Source organism: Rattus norvegicus, chromosome 7, assembly GCF_021556685.1.
Source record: "Rattus norvegicus strain SHRSP/BbbUtx chromosome 7, alternate assembly SHRSP_T2T, whole genome shotgun sequence".
Classification (NCBI taxonomy): domain Eukaryota; kingdom Metazoa; phylum Chordata; class Mammalia; order Rodentia; family Muridae; genus Rattus; species Rattus norvegicus.
The window spans coordinates 135,523,433-135,536,754 of NC_141540.1; the positions used below are offsets into that span (position 1 = coordinate 135,523,433).

Consider the following 13,322-nt stretch of genomic DNA (forward strand, 5'->3'; position numbering starts at 1 on the left):
ATTGTGTGATTGTGACATAAAGACTAGCTATGACTCTGAGTTAAAGGCTTTTTAGTTGGGAAGGAAGGCCTGGGGCTTTAACTTCTGATTTTACCACATTATGGAGAACGACGTTCCTGGAGTAAATGAGGGTCAATATTCACTGAGTCATAAAGTTTTATTCTATTTGACAATTTTACATGGAATTTATGTATGTTGATGTTTGAACAGCCATCGAGCTTTGGGGACACATAAGACGAAGCAATCTATAACTCACAGTTTTACTTCAGAGTGGAGACTAGTGAGGGAGGTGGCGGGGGAGGCGTATCTGTTATTTTTCTCAGTCCTGTAACTCAGCACTTGCTTACGTGAGGGAGGGCTGCTTTTGGCATTTATTTTATATTTTAAGAGGGCTTATAGTGCTTCATCACGGGGAAGGCGCAGTGGCAGACTCGTGGGCTTCCTGGTCACATTACATAAGCAGTCAGGAAGCAAGAGTAGGGACAGGAAGTGGGGTGCGCTATACAACCTCAACATCATCCCGCAGTGACCCACTTACCTCACAAAGATCCACCTCGTAAAGGTTCCACGACTTTAAAAAACTGCGTCACCAGTGTGTGTGTGTGGGGGGGGGGGCAAGTATTACACACACATAATCCTATCGGACAGTGTTTCTCAAATTTCCTAATGCTGTGACCCTATAACACAGTCCCTCATGTTGTGGTGAACTCCAGCCACAAATGTATTTTATTGCTACTTCCTAAGTGTAATTTTGCTATTGTTTTGAATAGTAATGAAAATGTCTGATTTGCGATCCCCAAAGGGGGTCGCAATCCATGGATGGTGAACCACTGCTCTAGGGGGCATTTTCACATTGCTATGTGACTTCTCTAGGGAAAATATGAACAAATACTTCATACTCCCCCTACCCCAACCCAGAAAGGGCACTGACGACAGACCAAAGAAATATCACCAAGTCAAGGTTAGTAAAGCAGTGAATTTGTAAACATTACTTATGAGTACAGGTGAGGCATGTGTGGCTTCAACACAGCTGCATCACCAGAAAGCCTACCACAGTATGGTTACGCCTCACCAAAGCTGTCCCTGGAGTTCTATGTGTGACATGTAGCTTAGCTGATCATATGTCTCCTCCTTCTTGCGGTAATATACAGCCCAGCTGATTATAGGTTCCCCTCTTCTGCAATTGCTAACATTTATATAGCTTTGAGAGGAGCTTTGTGAGTCCTGTAAGTTTTAGGATCTTCCTAAGACTGGTATATTTTGCTGTTTTCCTGAGTCTTAAAAAAAGACCCCCCCCCCCCAATTTTCTCACAAGGCTTCAATCTGGAGGAAAGTTTTATAGAACATTTAAACCATAAGGGAAGGAGAGGGACTGCGCTGGTGGAAAAGTTTACTGGTTCTTGGAGCCCACATCTTTGTTGCATTGAGCCTTTGAAATAGCAGAAATGTTAAGCCTAGTCAGAACTTTAAAGATAATGAGCAACGTCTGGGCGTTCAGAAGTGCTGATATTCCTGCTCCTGTCATCTCTGTCTTCACTTCTTCTGTGAAACATTTGATGATGAGGAAACATGCAGATTTGTGGTATCATGCCTGTCTGTCTAATTTCAGTGAGCTCTCAATCCGCTAAAGGAATCGTTAGTCCATCAATCGCTGACACGGTTTTAAAGGGTAATTTCTTAAACCGTTTTACCTGTCACCTTTGTTCCCCAGGCCTCTTATACTCCCTTGAGTTAAGAATTTACTCGGTAAAGACTGAAGATTCAATCTTACCGACAGCCCCGAGGACAGTCAAGGGCAACATCGCCCGGTACTGGGATGTTTAGGAGAGGGATTAAGGATATTCAGATTGTGACTTCTTCTAAATGAAAATTTATTATTTCATTATTGCAGAGTCTTCATTTATTAGGATCCCCGGGACTTGAGGTAATTGAAGACAACAATAATAGTTCCTTCGTGTGCTACATGTTGTGGAGTGGCTCATTTTGAAGGATTCCCCAATGTGTCCCAGGCTGCTTATGAAGTTCAGGGCACAGCTCAGCTGCGGCGGAGGAAATGCAAGCTGTTACATACATTTTGTCCCCCACCCCCGAGGGGACTTTTCAGACTTACAGTGCGCTAAACCCTGTGCACCACGGTCAGAGGCGTAAATCTTCCTCCAGCTCACGGTTGCCATGGCAATTTGATTATAGAGGGAAGGATAAGAATAGTGACAATAATGATAATAGATAATTTACTTATCTATTCTAATGAACGACCCTAGCAAATGCTGTGCTGTGTGTGTGTGTGTGTGTGTGTGTGTGTGTGTGTGTGTGTGTGTGTGTGTAAGAAATGTCAGACTTCCTGTAATCTTTCAAGAATAAATGAATAATAAATTATACTTCAAGCCTGGAGGTGTGCAATTAAAAGTTATTGTAAAACTAGGCTCCCGCAGCAGTGATGCTGTAAGAGGAAGATTGTTCATTACGTGTTCTTCCACTAAATGTTTCCCTCCCATCAAGTGTCAAATTGGGTTATCATTTAGGCTTGGCGTAACCAAACGGTATGATGGTCATCTTCGTGCCGAGGTTGAGATGCACAAACAGGTAGCCTAAAGGCAGAGACAGAGGTGGGAAAATGACAGCTACAGACCACAGCCTTTTCAGTGATTCGATTACCAAGGACTCTGATTCACTGGAGCACACAGTAACACCTTTGAAAGGGATCGGGCGAGTCCCACTTTTATCATGCAATTTTTCCGTGTTAGGTTTCAAAGCTGTATCCATGTGCAGGCTAGCATAGTACGACTGGACCAGTGAGATCTGGGCTCACACACCAGCTCTGAGCTGCCCCTCAGTTGCTTACAGCATTGATATATTATTCTGCCTCCTATCAAACACTTAAGTGATAACGATGGTACCCACCGTTCAGAGGGCCGTATGGAGTCTATGTCTAATGCATGTAATGAGATGTAAAAACACTAGCAATGCTGCTGTAGGTAGACAGTTACCTTCTAGATGATAATGTTTCTCCAAACTAGTGCTTAAACTTTCTAAGCAATAGTTCTAAGGGTGCGTCTTCCCCTTACCCCTTTGATGAGCCAAAAGTCACACTTCAGGATGGATATTCCTGGCATATTTAGGCTAAAAAATAAATTTATTTGGTTATCTCTAGTCTTCTTGAAGATGTCTCATTTGAGTCCAGGGTGATAAGCCTACTTCCCAACTCTGAGTGCAAGCCTGTCTCTTCTAAACCTGTCTGTGTTGGGGCACTGGGCACAGATGCCATCCCTGGCTGCTTTTTTATTTAGCAGTTTAACACTTCCTACAGCTTTGCAGGCTGCTCCAGAAAGAGAGGGATCAGGAGCTAAGGAACACAGATGGTCACAGCTGACTGGCTGCACCATCAGCCCCTAAGGAAGCTCCAGCTTAAGGCTCTGAGGTCCTTTGGAGGCCATGCTTTAGCAGAGGTGAGATTTACTCTCTGACTGACCCAGTCTCTCCCGGTTAGCCAATCTGTTCTCATTCCAAAGACTATAGACTATCCCAGTGGCCTGACTGCACAGAATCTATGATGACTCCAGTCACATGACCTTCAGTCCCACTTTGGGGACTGTGGCTTTTTCTCTGTGTCTTCGTCTCTTTCTGTCTCTTTGTCTCTTTGTCTCTGTCTCTCTGTCTCTCTGTCTCTCTGTCTCTCTGTCTCTCTGTCTCTCTGTCTCTCTGTCTCTCTCTCTCTCTCTCACACACACACACACACACACATACACACACATACACACACTGTGATATTTTTCCCCTGCCCATTTCTTGCCTTTAAGGAGTTTCCCAGAACCTTTATAGCTTCACAGACACACACTATCTCTTGGTCCTTCCAGCTTCTGAGGTGGTTGTCTTGATCAGAGTCTCAGAAGTTCTCAACTAGCCCTTTGTGAGAAGGTTGGTTTAGTGGCTTTCACCAACACTATATGTCCATCAGTTCACTTCAGTCCCGAGTCTTTGCAGCCCACACATTATGGGCTTACCTCACTCGGGTGCTGTTGTGTCAGACGTCAGCTGTAGGTCCTGGGTTCCCCTGGTCCTTCTTCTCCTTTTCAACTTGGATATAGACTCTGGGCTTACACAACCCTCTGTTAGATGCAAAAATTTGCTCTAGACTGACACAGAACTCAAGAGCACTGTAAACTCTGCCCCTCCTTTTCGGTGAATTCTTCATGCATATGCTCAACTACCTACTTACTGAAAATGATCTTTTGAAAATTGTGTCTATAGCAGACGTGTGCATTTTTCCGTAGTTGTCATTCCTTAAATGGTCCAGTATAGCAGCTATTGCATAGCTGTGATCTAATGAGATTTTCTATCACGGGACTAGGACTGGCTCTGTTGGTAAAGTGAAGGAGGACCTGTGTTCAGATGCCCTGTACCTGTATAAGTATTCATAATGCTGTGGCATGCTTATGATCATAGTGTTGGCTGACAGGCAGATCCCAGAGCTCCTTGGCCAGTCCTGCCAACTCAGTTGGAGACCTGGTCTCAGAAGGAGAGTGGTTTAGGAAGATATTTGCTATTGTCTTCTGGCTTCATGCATATAAATACTAGCAAAATCCATGGGATATGCAAGTTGTATGTAAACTCTATGACATCTTATATTAAGGATATTGGTATTAATAACTTCAGGATCCAGGAAGCTCCTTGAACCAGTCCCCTGGGGTTCCCGAAGCTCTTGGAATTTCTGTTTTTCTGTAGTGGGTACAAAATGAACAGGTAGAATGAAGAGAGCATTATTAGAAAGGCTGGAAGAAGGGACTGGGGATTTAGCTCAGTGGTAGAGCACTTACCTAGGAAGCGCAAGGCCCTGGGTTCGGTCCCCAGCTCCGAAAAAAAGAACCAAAAAAAAAAAAAAAAAGAAAAAAAAGAAAAAGAAAGGCTGGAAGAGTCATGAGTGCCAGGTTTTCATGCAGTGGATGCCTCACCTTCCCAGGACATCCATCTGAGTCTCACTGACTTGAGTCATGGCTTTGCTTGACGGGTCTGATTGGATAAATCACTGGTCACATGACCGGACTCAGAGTGTGCTTGCTTCCCACTTCCTAGGGACAGAAGACAGAAGTTCTGCTCACTGATCGCATGGTTGGTTTTCTTTCCTTTCCCCCCTTCATTTATTTTTATTTTGTGTGTGTAAGCGGTGTATGTCCATATCTACAGAGGTCAGAGGACAGCGTGGAATCCCCTGGATCTGGAGTCGTGTAACCCAGATGCTCTGCAAGGCCAGCAAGTGTTTTTAATCAGGGAATCATCTCTGTAGCCCCACGGTTGGCTTTCCCGGTGGCCATTACCCATCCTGAATCTTTCCTGCTGCGCTGTCTTTTCTGCACACATTGAATCTTTCCACACTTCACATGTGTGTTGCCTTGGTGAAATAAATGTTGACAAGTCAAAGGAGCTTGCATACATAACACAACGTACCCCTACCACTCAGAACATTCATTCAGTCCACTCGATTTCTTTTGAGCTCTTTTGGGGACCAAGAACAGAGGGCAAACATACTTTGTTTTTCTATTTTATTTTTTTTTGACCCTGCTATGATTTTTATCTTTGTATTTCTTTTCTAAGTTTTTACTAGCATACGTTAATCACACATCCTCGATTTCATTAGGACATTTTCTACATGAACACATTGTATTTTGTCCCCTGTCACCCCGTCGTTTCTTGCCTTCTCCTACTTCCGTGGATCACTTTCTTTTTCTAATCATTCACCATTTAACATCCATGTCTTTTGAGGGGGGAATTAGTAACCCAAAGAGTTTATTTATCATGCTTACATGAGAATGGGTGTGGGGTCACTTCAAGGACTTACCAGTGAACACCACTGAAGAAACTGCCACCCTCTGATAACCATTAGCTGTCCACTGCTCCTTAAAGACGGTTGGAGGCTTTTGTGATCTGCCTAGACACCCTGGGAATGGAGGGAGGCCGTGAGTGCCTCACGCCTTCAGATGGAATGTTGACCTACCCAGTCAGCCCAGCGCAGATCTAATATAGGTAAGAGCAGCTGCGGTGAGTTCCTGAATATAAGATCCGTGCCATGGCCGCCGCACAGCACTCTGCCTCTTCCTCCAGCTCTCACGACCTTCGTCCCCGTCTTTCCTGACGTCCCCCAAGCCGTGGAAGGGGTGATAGAGTTGTTCCATGTAGATGTGAGGACTCAACAGCCATTTATACTACAGCGCGTCCGCGAGCCATGAGAAAGCACCACCGGCTGCAACGCGGGTTCCTCCCCCCCCCCCCCCCCCCCCGGAGCAGGGGACCGAACCCAGGGCCTTGCGCTTCCTAGGTAAGCGCTCTACCACTGAGCTAAATCCCCAGCCTGGGTTCCTCTCTTCAAAGTCAGCAGCAGCACTGACAGAAAAGTGTCTCTGCTGAGCGAGCAAAACAGGACAGTCCCACTTTCCCACCTCGTCACGTCACGGCAACCCCATGTTGACGGAGCGTTACTGAGTGAGGCTGCAGCAGAATTGTTGCCAGGCGATGGTCCACGCGGGACGCGTGTGGCCTTTAGGTTTGAGTGTGATGGTTTTAGATGGTCGGGAAGTTTTAGAAGTCAGGTGATTGTAAGTGAGGGGGAGGGCTGGAGAATGAAAGGACGAGGTGAGAAATTGCATACTTGATAGTTAGTGACACGTCTTTAATGCTTGCTGTAAACACCCTGAAGGCAAAGCCTTTGCTGAACTGATTTAAATGGAGAGCCCTAGGGCATCAATGCCTTGAGGGAATGACGTGTATTGAAAATGATACTTTCTGATTTTGAAAGGTTTCTACTTAGAAAGAACATGTGCGCCTATAAATTTTAACTGAGAATGGAAAGGGATCGCATTAGGTAATTTGTAAAATTTCAGAGCTGTTCGAAGACACTTTCCATCGAAAGAACACCTTGAAGTTATATTGAAAGTTTTTGGAAGATAGCTTTGGGTTTTTGCAATCTCGAAATCAATTTTATTGCAAATGTCCCTGGATATAGGAACAGCCAGTTTTGGAACTCAGCTGAGGTGTCAGTGTGTCGGTTATGGTAATCGTGAAGGCTCCACAGAGAGAGCATACACCTCACAGCCCACGCACGACGTCTCAAGAGCAATGTCTGTAAGCAGACTGCGCTTTGGAAATCTATTTTTCTTTTCTTTTTTTTTTTTGCAAAACAGGTTTTAATATCTGAAATGATCATCACAGCACCAGAGTATGCTTTTCTTCTGGACTACATTAGTTTAGGGTACAGTGATTTTAGCAATGTTGACCCGGACTGGTCCTAATTTAAAAACTATCCCTGCCCTCAAGTCCAAGCAAAGGGATGGGGTGGGGTGGGGCAGCTTCAGGCAGAATCTACCCACTATGCTAATACCATTGTGACCTCCAGGGGAAGGGGCACATTGATGAACTAGATAGACAACTGAATGATTCACACCAGAACACATCTCAGACCCGAGGCACACAGACCTGTGACAGGCACTACGCTGTATATATATCTTTTAAACCTGCAGAAAATATATTGTCATCAGGAAGCATTTTATTCGGTTAACACTTTTGAGTGACGGGCGAAATAAGCTAGCATTAAAAGCATCACCTTTAAAATACTTTTCATACTTTAAAATACTTTGTCAGAGAATGTTTAGCTGTTGGAACCAGCGAAGGAAATCCTGATGCCACTTGTGTTCTCTGGTTATACAAATAAACTCACTTTGACGATGATAAAATATTAAAAGTACATTTGTTAAGTCTTTTAACAGACATGACAGTCGGTAATTAACCTAGGAGAAACACTAGTGAATTGGAGGGTAGACCGACACTAGGCCTACTTCTCTGTCTGTACATGGTTGTCCTCACTTCAAAGTAGAGAAATAGTGTTTATTTCCTCAAGAGTTAATATGAAGATTAAATTAGCTAATATGTACAAAGTGCTTAGTACTTAAGCATACGTAATACTGTATACTATACTCATATCTTTTTGTCTATATACATGAAGTGTGTGTGTGTGTGTGGGGGGTGTGCATGTTCACAAGATGTGTGTGCGCAGATGTGTGTGGGGGTGCATGCCTCATTTTGTCCATCTATAAAATTAGGCCATAACCTGACCCATAAAGTTATGAAGTTCAGAAACAAAATAAAAATATATATATTGTATCTATGAATGCAGTCACATACATATAATTACATGCAGGAACATTTACAACCTGTTCCATTTCCGTATCTGTAAGAGGGGAGCGTTAGTTTAAGTCTAGCCTTCAGAATCTCTGTTTGACAAAGAGATCACGTATCTTGGACTTGGAGAGGATTTCTTCCTGATGGGGAAGTATCGATTTACTTCTAACAAATCAGCGTCGTGAAGATGGAGTCAGGAGGTCTCTCTAAAGTCACCTGAAGGCTGATGGAGTCAAGCGCCAAGTGAGCTCTGCTTCTGCTGCAGGCTCGCACAGATGCAGAGAGCTTTTTCTGTTACCTACTGTGTTCTGGTCTTTGTCCCACTGGATTTAGAGAAGGAAACAATGCTGGGAGGAGGCCCCGCCTTCCAGGCGGAAGCAGAGGATGCACATGCGCAGTGCAGACTAGAAGTCGGGCTATGAAGGAGTGGTGCTTGACATGAGAGGGCAGCCTCCATCTGCATTTTCACAACACTTCACGTGCAGAGGCCTACGAAGACATCAGTATTCTGAGAAAAATGTGTTATAGAAAGTCATGGTGTCACTAAATCTTTCTGCTAAAGTGACAGAGACTGTGTGGATGGGTGTTATGTTAAAAAAACGGAAGGATTTGCTAACACTAATTTACCTGTTGTAAATGATTGGGGAGCAGTCCACCTGAGTGCCTTATCCCCAGAGCAGGATCTAGATTCTGGCCTAATCCCACTCCCGATTAGCTGTGTGACTTGTGTGGGGTAGGGCATAAACTTTTATGTTCCGTGATTTAATTATATGGATGGAGAAAAAAAAATCTATCAGGATGGCAGTGTGGGAAAGAATAGGTGAAGTAATTTGCTGTGCACTCCTGGTAAGCCATAAGATTAGGTCTGCCTGCTCCCCCCAAGTCAGCATTTTACCAGATTTTTCATTTTTATTTTCCGAGATTGTTCCATGTAAAAAGCACATTTTTAGCGGAAATGTTTTTTTTTTAATTCTCGTAATAAGAAGCTGTTTGAGAATGTCTACCTTTAATTTTTACTAAATATTTAATTTGGAGAAAGCCAACACGATAGAGACAAAGACAGAGAGATATTCTTGTCTCCAACATAGTCATCATCTGTGCCGTTGAGACCAGGTACGGGCAACGTGGCTGCTCAAACAGTTTATCCACTGAGCACCTCGGCAAGCTTCACTCAGAGGAAAGCACTCGGGAGAGAGATCCGCGTGACAAGCTCTGAGCCAACATTTTCTTGTGGAACACGATGGACCGTCACAACAGGACGCTCCTTCACCAAATGTTCTGCACAAGGCATCCAAGGTGATGTTACCTGGTCCAACCATGTCTATGCCTCCAATGCCAATGTCAACATTTCCCCCAGGTTTATTTTTTTTCCCTCAGCAACGTTGATTTAAAGATGAGCTGAGCGGAGTTTCTTACCTTCATTATTCCAAGCAGTTAATGAATTTTGTGAAGCAAAGGAGCAAACCTGTCGTGGTGATTTCAAAGACTGCCCCGAGAGCTGCATTTTTGAGTGGGTTCCTCTTTGGGAGGGCTGCTGTCCACATTCTTACAGGATAATCACTGCAGTGAACTGTGCTGGGAGTCTGCAGCAAATGAGCTGGGGTCTGGGAGCCCAAGCATCCTGTAGGCAGCCTATGCTTCTTCATCTTTAAAAGACAATGTGAAACTATCATTTTTTAAAAAATTTAGTTAGGGGTATGTATGTGTGTGTATGAATAGGTATGTATGTGTGTGTATATATATATCTACATATATCTACACACACACACACACACATATATATAATACATGTATATGTATATGTGTATATATATATATATATATATGAATAGGTGTGTGAAGGTCAAAGGCCAGGTAGATACTAAAGGTCATGCAGATGGAATTCAGGTCATCAAACTTGCCAGAAATTTCCTTTACCCACTGCACCATTTTGCCCACTCCTTCCTCAGCTTTTACCCCCTAAGATCTATTTTAACTCTTATTTACGTGTATTCATACGTGTCTGAGTGTCTACCCCGTGGATGCCTGAGAGGGGGCATTAGATATCCGGGAGCTGCGATTGCAGTGGGTAGAAGTTGACAGAGATGGACGCTAGGATCTGAACTCAGGTCGTCCACAATAGCATTGAGTGTTCTTACCTGCTGACTCGTCCGTCAGGTCCTGCCTCAGACTTTGTATCCACTGAGTTATTGAGGCATTTTATACAATTTCCTCTGTAAGTTTTTGCAGATTAGAGAAGCCAACCGAAGACGGGTAGAAGGCGTTTTAGTTTGTTCAAAGGATCTACAGTTTAAAAATCAGTTGCAATAACATGCCAGCATAGAAGTGCCGAAGAGCACTGACTCTTTCCTTCTTTGTTCTAATTAATCTGACGTGAAGGAAAACTATGTAAATAGGCAACTGTGAAAGGAGCACATGGTGCTGGAGAGAGAGAGAGAGAGGATGGGTATCTGAGAGTGTGGGGGCTCTTCTGATATCTGTGCAGGCACATGTAATTTGATAGTTCAAGAGTAAGTGGTATTTACTGTCGCTTCTGGAAATATCCCCAATTTTAATGAAAACATAAATGAGTCATGGCGTCCATTTTGTTAAGTCACTTACTGAAAACATAAATGAGTCATGGCGTCCATTTTGTTAAGTCACTTATGACGGTTTCCGGCATCTCACTCCTTACTGAAATACAGCGCAGTCTTTCATTCTGTCAGCAGCATCTACCGTACACAGCGACACTCTCTAGCGCCTTGTGAGGCCCACATGAGAGGGTACAGCGTGCTCATTAAAATTATAGCAACAGAAGCGGCAGAGTAAATTGCCACCAAGTGTTTGACTCCGACACTTAATGTGTGTTTCTCCTGACACGCCCACGGGCATGTCACAGTAAATTGTCCTTGAGGATCTCAGTGACGGCTTTATGGACTGAGGTTAGAGCCCAGGCCTCTTGGCTGGCCAGGCAGTGACAGGCTAAATGAGGCCAGTGTGCAATCAGCTTAGGGCTAGCTACAGATTTCTGCCTTGATGAATTGTGGGCAGAAGGGATCCCGAAGACTCAGGAACTCAGAACACAGACGAGGGAGTAAGAATAGGCAAAGGATTTCTGAATATGAGAAAGAAATAGAAGACTCCACTTGGGAATGGTAAACGTACAAAGACTGTTCCTACCACCGGGGGATATGGTAGGTCCTGGTGAAGGCTGTTCTGTTCCTCTTCACAGGGTGCTACAGAATGCGTTCTTTGCCCTCTTTTTTTACAGTTAAATAAAACGGGAATCTGTGAGAGCAGAGGCACCCGGTGGGCTCACATGAAGCCTCAGAGATGAAGTGGTTGGTGGTCATGGTGGGGGTTGGGGATGATGTGGTCCTCTGACTTGATTGGTCCATGTGCCTATATCGAGAGAGTCCTTGAGTTATTTAACTTGCCACAGTAATGGCTTATTTATGGGGAGGGGTATGTCTGGGGAACTCTGGAGTAGAGACATGACAACATTTATTTTAGATATCCAGAGCTTGTAAGAGATGAAGAGGTTGGGAGGAGCAATGAGAAATGTATCTCTGAATTGATGAGTTTTCTGATATATACAGACAGGCCAAGGGTGGGGGGAGGGAGGGAAGGAAGAAGGGAGGGGGAGGGAGGGAGGGAGGGGGAGGGAGAGAGAGAGAGAGAGAGAGAGGGAATCAGTCATGGGGAAAGGAACAAAGAAGTCTGAGGACCATGATGAATGGGCAGATGCTCACAGAATAAATGGAAGATATAAAGAAAGGAGGATATAGACAGAAGGCAGCCATATTTGGTGAGCAAGGTGATTGGTTCATCTCCTCCCAAGTGTTTGCTGTATGATACCTCTATGCGCTTTAATTTTTGTATAGCAACCCAGGGAAGCAGGCAATATTGTCAACCAATTGTGAAACCCAAAGGGAAGTTTGACTATTAAATAGGGGAGGATAACATTTACTTGGTTAAGCTGGATCTGAACCAAGAACTCTTTGCCTTCAAGCTGTAGGATTGGTTGTTGTTGAGTATATTTCTAGGACAAGAGTTATGACTGCACAAGACCTTTGACTTTGATGACTAAGAGATTCTTGGTGACAGCCAAGAAGGAGTTTCAGTTGAGAGCGGAGGACTGCTGCAAGTTTAAGGAAGGGCATATGCTGATAGACACCAGGCAGAGGGTGTAAATTCTCTGGAGAAATGTGTAGCATAAGAGAAAGAGTGTGGAGGCCCAGAGGGCTAGGGAAATGGACAGACTTGTCTCCTTAGCTGCTCATGATGATGATGATGATGATGATGATGGTGGTGAGGATGATGATGGTGGTGGTGGTGGTGATGATGGTGGTGGTGGTGGTGGTGATGGTGATGATGATTGGAATGGGAAGAAGAGTATTTCTGAGTCATGAGGGAGCAGAGGAGGCCTGACCTCACTCAGTTATACATGAAGCAAAACTCTGTACTATGAAGACGACATGGTAAGAGAAGAGGGTCTCGGTTGGGAAACGGCTGAAGACCAGGTGAGGTGGCCTGGCTGCTGAGAAGCAGAGGGACCCAGAAGTAGCTGTGTCCAATGGAGACTTTTCTGAAGACTGGTGCTTTGTGTCACATGACACCTCTGTCACACTCACACTTCAACAGAGCTATGAAACCAGGATGTCCTTGGTCCCTGCCATGATTGGGTTTTCTCTTTTCATGACTAAAAGAAAAGAAAACTTGTAAGAAAGATGAGGGAGTTTTATACCAATATTGCTGAATTTTGAAACAGTCATAGGATAAGGAGGCAGACATATTTGGGGGGCATTTATTGTCATTATTTTATGCTATTTCAAGATTACAGCCATTATGCTTATAGGAAGAGAGGGGGTGAATTTTAAAGGACCAACAGTAAGATTAGATGTGCTAAAAACTAGCTTTGTCAGTCATAAGGAGGAGGTGGTCAGAAGAGAAAGGGAGGCTCAAGAAGAAGGGTGCGCCAGGCTGAATTGAGGGTGTGTGTGCCTACAGTCCTTTGATCCATATCACCATGATGCATGATGAAAGCCTTTGTCACAGTGGCACTAAGCATGGGGCAATAACATGCTCTGGGGAGAGGAGGCAGGAGCGAGTGTAGCCAAATGATTGGGATCATTGAACAAACGGATAAGTCAAGTGTCAGAGAAAGGGCTTACAGG

General features: G+C 44.3%; 1 protein-coding gene and 1 long non-coding RNA gene across 4 annotated transcripts in view; one reads left to right on the top strand and one right to left on the bottom strand.

Moving 5' to 3' along the window:
• Positions 1-13,322, top strand: part of Tmem117 (transmembrane protein 117) — a 468,392-nt gene that overhangs the window by 159,392 nt on the left and 295,678 nt on the right.
• On the bottom strand, positions 1,852-6,271 carry LOC120093715 (uncharacterized). 3 transcript variants are annotated; one of them, XR_015625917.1, is made up of 3 exons: positions 5,834-6,271; positions 4,815-5,066; positions 1,852-4,716 (listed from the first exon to the last, which is right to left on the bottom strand). It is a non-coding gene; the product is annotated as an uncharacterized LOC120093715 (long non-coding RNA). The 3 variants fall into 3 exon arrangements; XR_015625918.1 differs by having other exon boundaries at positions 4,950-5,066; positions 5,834-6,216; XR_015625919.1 differs by having other exon boundaries at positions 1,906-4,716; positions 5,990-6,267.